The following is a 6,312-nucleotide window of genomic DNA, read 5'->3' as shown; positions in this document are numbered from 1 at the left end:
AGCAAATGGAATTGAATGTCTCTACCTGTCCCAGCAGTCTCTTTTTATGTGTTTTGGAAAGTGGGTGTGTGCGTTGGTCATAACTAAACCTGCCCCTCTCACTTATCATTGGCCAATTCCTCCTCTCTCCCTTGATTGGGGGAAGGAAATGTAAGTCAGAGTGATGCTGTAGGTTTTATGGTCAGAGGAACCTCCCCTTGTCAGATTGCACACAAATCTATTTCTGACCCAAATACATATTTATCTATGTACCATTTTTCTAATATTATAGGTCCAGTTCACATATTTTCTGTAGCACCAAACCATCCGATCCCTGTCTTTGTACGATGTCGTGTCCACTGATGACAGAATTCTCCCCTTTTCATCCAGATAACGACCTCTAAACCTTTCCAGATTTTACACAAATGTGCACCAGGGATATGGGTTACAGATGATAAAGTGTCAGATTTTTAACATGCATACATTTGGAGTAGCAACCTTTTTTCCGCTACTATCCCCAGGAACATATCACAGGGTCCTAACACCTCTTAAAATGTGCACCGAAAAATCACAAGAATAATGGTATTACTTATATAATTCTGACAAGTCCGCACTATGAGTTATCTATCTTTTTAAAATTATGCCCTGGTCAAACAGGGGTGTGGCTTCCCACATCACATGGTGGAATAACTGGTTTATCCACTTCCCCCAAGCACAGCTGCTAGCAGAGGCACTGCCCCTCCCAGTTTCCCCCAAGAGGAAGCCACTTTACGACGCCCCCAATATAACATTTGCCTGAGTCAAGGAAGTTGCATTGTTCTGTCCCTTCCAGTTCCCAGTTGCTCCACCCCTAATCTAATCAGAGAGATGTCAACTCCTTTTGGTGGGGAGCAGGATGCAGCTAGGCCTGGGAAGAGTGGCTGAGCAGGTTTCAACTCCTGTCGGGGATAGTTGTCAGGCAGAATCCAGTTTCATTAAGCCAGGTTTCAGCTAAATGTCACTTTTTGTTCCCAGTTTAAATCAAACTTACAATTTTTACATATACATTAAATAATTACTTCCTTCAAGTCATTTCAGAATATAGTTTTACATTGTATCCACCTCTTAGCAAGTCTTTCCTTGGCCTGGTTTTCTTTCATTTGTTCAGTTTTACACAAAAGTCTGGTGGTTTTAAAACGCCGGCTTTCTGATAGTGGTGAGTACCGGTATTGCAACCATTTTTGGGATTAAGAAAATGAATTCCCCACAGTTCTGAGTTGCTTTTTGGCAATCAGCATTGCCATTCCCAATGGTTTCAGGCTACTGTGTGTGTAGCCCAATGGTGGTTTTAGGCAGTGCCCTCCTGTGCTCACAACATAGGCAAAAATGGGTGGCAGCCTATTCTTCATGTTTTCCCTGTGCACTCTCTGGGGAGTTCTGGGCATCATGATGTTTTCCATGCCAGTACTGCACAGTTTTATGGTAGGGCTTGGATGCATGGGTAAAAACATCCCACAAGCCCCCCCTCTTGCGATGGCCATTCTGTCCTTTCACTGATGGAACTCGTAAGATCTGGGATGTTCGCCTCCTCTTCTTCCAATTCCATGGATGGCACAGTTCAGCATCTTTTCCTCCCTCCAGTCGATCAATCAGTTCTCCTTGCTGGTCCTGATGGGAGGATTGGGCAGTACCCCGGGCCCCTCGGGTCTCTGCTCCCGGTCCCCGGTCGTCCTCCTTGGTCAGTCTCCAGGTTTTCTTTCTCCTAGGACGACAAAGGAAAGCGGCAATACCTATTCGTAGACATTTCTTCCCCACCATTGATATAGTGGGGTTGCATATACATTTTATAGTCAAAATATTTGCGTTCTTATTTTAACAAAAACAAGATACAATTATAAGACATTTTTTTTTTCAAATCATAATATTTTAGAGACTATATGTGGGATATTTTAGGGTTGGAATTGAATTACTCTGGAGCGGTCCCATCTGGTATTGCAGAGGACTCCTCCAGTTGTTGCAGAGTGTGCCTGGGATGGCAACACTTTAGCTGATTTATATGTACCCACTTGTCTTCCCCTTCCGCCAAACTGCCTTTGGGGATGCGGATCTTGTAGGCAACAGGGGAGATCTTGTCTATAATTTCAAAGGGTCCCTTCCATGTAGGCAAAAACTGTTAGCTGTTTGGCCTGGTTCCTTTGGAAATTGTATAGATAGACCCGATCACCCACCTTATATTCCTTTCGGTTAGTTTTTAAATCATAGTGGGTCTTCATGCTCTCGGCTGATCTTTCTAGATTCCGCTGAGCATAGGCAAAAGCATGCTGAAGGTGTTTCCTTAAATTCTCCACATACTCATGAGTTGTGGAGGCATTTATCAGTGTCTGCTCTTGGGTCCTGTAGAGCAAATGCTGGGGAAGCACCATCTTGCGTCCAGTCATCAACTCAAATGGTGACATTTTAGTTGCAGATGAAGGGGTAGATCTGATGGCCATTAGAACCAGAGTTAATCGGATATCCCAACTTGGCCCAGAATCTGCCACAAACTTTTTAAATATGCTCAGAATGGTTCGGTTGTATCTCTCCACTGCTCCAGAAGAAGCTGGCCTGTAAGCAATGTGTAGCTTCCTTTTAACCCCCAGTATCTCCCACATCTTTGTCATTACTTCACTGGTGAAGTGGCTACCTCTGTCTGACTCAATCCTTTGAGGTAGACCAAAACGGGAAAAGATGTGGTTAATCATCAGGGCATCTGCTTTTTCTGCCTTGCAATGTGGGGCTGGGAGACATTCCACCCAATTGGTAAACAAGCATGTAACGGTCAACATGTACTTGTTTCCTCTAGACGAGCGAATTACAGAGCCTACAAAGTCGATTTGCAAATCTGACCATGGCAGTGTCATCCCCCTCTTTTGGAGAGATGCACGGTGTGTGAGGGATGATGGCTGAAATTGTGCACACGCAAGACACCCCTTCAAGTATTGGTCGAGGTCCTGCCCCATGTGTGGCCAGTATGCAACCTCTCTTAAGATTTCCAGTGTTGTGTGAAACCCCCTATGACCGGCGGTGGCCGCATCATGGGCGTGACTTAACATCAGGCTTCGGAATGAGGTAGGGACCACCCACTGATCATGGCCAGCTTGGGATTTCCTTACCAACAAACCGCCTTGGATTCGGAACCTTTTTGGACATTTCACCAACACTCTTAGGTCCTCTTTCCCAATGTAATCGGTATCCGTCAGGGGAAAGTTCTCAGGGTCCTCAATGTGTTGGTAAAACTTACCAATTATTGGATCCCCCTTCTGAGCTGTAATCAAATCAGCATCAGGGGTCTCCTTACTCCATTGTGCAGTTGAAAGATCATTGTGAGCATTGGTCTGTGACCTAGTGATGGCAGTGACCGGGATTTCCCCCAACAGGGACTCTATTTCTATTCGATCCCCTTGGATGGCCCCGGTTTTGGCCAGCTGATCAGCTAAGTCATTTCCAGTTTTGTCTGGTCCCTCTACTTTGGAATGACCCTTGATCTTTTTCTAGTAGATGGTCATCCCATTCAATGTGACCAGATCATCTATGTTTTGGATTAACTTCCCATGTTTCAGGGGTTTGTTATTAGCACATAACATGCCTCTGGTTTTCCAATTAACTAGGTGCTCCACGAACCCGTTCCGTACATAATCCGAATCTGTGATTATGACCTGTTCGTGGAGTTGATGTTGGACAGCAGTGAGGATGGCCTGATGCACAGCCATCAATTCTGCCACCTGACTACTTCGGGGACCAATTTTGTATCCAGCGGAGGGTTCTGGAAACTCCTTCACCCATGCATTCCCTACGCCGGCCACCAGTTCTTTCTCCCCATTGTTGTCAACATGGTAAGAGCATCCATCCACATAGACAGTGGGCATTCCCTCACACTTGTCTTCTTCAAAGACTTTGTGTGGGGAATTAAGGTATGCCTCCATGTTGTCCTTGATTTTTAGACTTTCGTCCTCGAGACAGTTTTCTCTGGCACAATCATGCAAGTCAGCCAGACCTTGCGCGAGGGGAATCTTCTTGTTTTGGCCATATCTGACCTCCACAGGAAAGCCTTGCGTTGACAGAATCCAGGAAGTAATCCGGGAATTACTCACATTTCCGACCTGGATTCTGTCACTTTGGAGATATTGCAGAGGCTGGTGTGGAGTCTCCACTATGATGTGTTCCCCCTGGATAAACGAGCGGTAATTCTTCAATGCCCACACCGTTGCCAGGAGTGCCTTCTCAGAATCGTTGAATTTTTCCTCCACAGAGGATAAAGTTTTGCTCGCATAGGAGATTACTTTATTGACCTTGTCATGCTTTTGGTATAATACTGCCGTCAAGCAGTATTAGAGAACCCTGTCTCCAGGAAGAACTCCTTGTTTCTGACAGGGTAAGCTAGGCAAGGCGCTTGTGAGAGGCTTCTTTTGAGTTGTCTTACTGCCTCGGATTGTTCTGGACCCCATTCCCACTTGACCCCCCCCTTCAGGAGATGAATCAGGGGTCTAGTGATCTCTGCGTAGCCCTAAATGAACTTTCTGCTGTAATTAATCAGTCCAAGGAGGCTCCTTAGTTCTCGCAGAGTTGTGGGATCCTTCAGTTTCTGGAGTGCTTCCACTTTCTTTTCTTGGGGACAGAGACCCTGAGGAGTAATCTCATGCCCTAAGAAATTAACACGGGTTCTACACCACTGTGCTTTCTGAAAGGAAGGTTTTGCTCCGGCGGCCCTCAACTGTGTCAGAACATAACGAATCTCCAGCCAGGTTACCCCTCGCACCCATGTCGGGCATGGCCTTATGTAAGAAAATGTTGAATTCATTGCCGGAGTTGAGGTATCCGAAGGGAGTACGGGTCCAGGTGTACTGCTGGCCCCCCAAAGGTAAAAGCCAGTTTGTATTGGTCCTCCCTACTGACAGGCACGGTCCAGTATCCATTGGTCAGGTCTATTGCTGTGAATACCTGTGACCCTTGAATCTGGGCCAGCCCTTGGTCAATGTAGGGCAGAGGCCATCGGGAAGTATGGACCCGTTTGTTGAGCTCCCTAAGGTCGGCGCAGAGTCTCCACTGGCCGTTTGGCTTCAATATTCCCAGCACCAGATTATTGAAGGTGCGGTGTACTGGACGGATTATTCCCCGGGACTCAAGGTTCTTAATTATTTCAGTAAGGGACTCCATGGATGCGAGAGGCAAACAATATTGCTTCACAAAAACTGGAGTCATTCCAGGGTCCGTGGGAATTGTTGTGGTGTGGATGTCGGTGCGACCACAGTCATATGAGTCTACCGCAAAGAGATCTTGGAAATCCAAGAAAACTTGTTTCAACTTTTGCTTCTGTTCCAGAGTCACGCAGGCATCAGCTAGGTTGACTCTCTCTTCCACCATCTGCCTGAAGCCTGGAAAGACTTCTGGTTTGGCTATCTCAGCGGCCTCCTCCAGCTGGGTGGAGAAGTCCCTGGTCAGAGTGCTGATTTGGACTGGAGGCTTCAGGTGGGAAAGGCAGCCCTCATGGACCTGGAAAATCACCTCATCCCTCCTGAAGTCACAAGACACATCTTCCTTACCATAAGGGCAAGAAGTGTACACCAGGAAGTTCCCCCCATGCCGGGTGAAGATCCTGTCTGGTGTTGTGTTGTCATCACTGTCACTGTCAAAACAGTCCTTGGGGATTGGTCCTAACAGTTCATTTCCTAGATCAATGGAAAAATGTCGGTCATCAACCGCCATTCGAATAATGGTGCCTGCGGCTAGAGTAATACTCTTTAAGTCGCTGTTATCCACCTCTATTGGAATGGTGTCATGTTCTATGTTGACTAATGGTGTTGGGCTTACCCCCAACCCTTGCTGTTGGAGAGAAGCATTTAGATGTATATAAGCATCAGGGTTTTTCAATTTTTGTCCTCTTAACTTTCACTTCCAGGGAGAATTGTCGGGTCCTTTCTGGGATGGTGACTTCCTTTTTGATCTGAATTTCAACTGCATAAGGTAGCAATTGAGCTGACCTAAATGCTTTTTCTGGATCATCAAAGCCCATGGGATTATCCGCTAATTGGGACCAAGCTTTGAAGTTTATTAGGTCCAAACTAATGGCAAAGCGATTGAGAATGTCACTGCCTAAGTAAAAGGCGGCAGTGACGTCTCGCACGACCCAACAATTATGGACTATGCTCTTGTTGCCAATGGAGATTTTGAGCATACACCTGCTTGGCAGGAGATGTTTGGAATTAGGTGCTTCCAGGTCCATTTCCCATTTGTCTAGCAGTTTGAATGTGGGAATGGCTGGATCTTTTGGGAGTTGGCGGAACATGGCTTCGCTGATGAAGCTCTTACCATTGTTTA

The sequence above is a fragment of the Ambystoma mexicanum genome, chromosome 6q (assembly GCF_040938575.1).
Source record: "Ambystoma mexicanum isolate Mex_15411 chromosome 6q, UKY_AmexF1_1, whole genome shotgun sequence".
NCBI classification, from domain to species: domain Eukaryota; kingdom Metazoa; phylum Chordata; class Amphibia; order Caudata; family Ambystomatidae; genus Ambystoma; species Ambystoma mexicanum.
Note: the sequence above shows the minus strand (reverse complement) of the source record.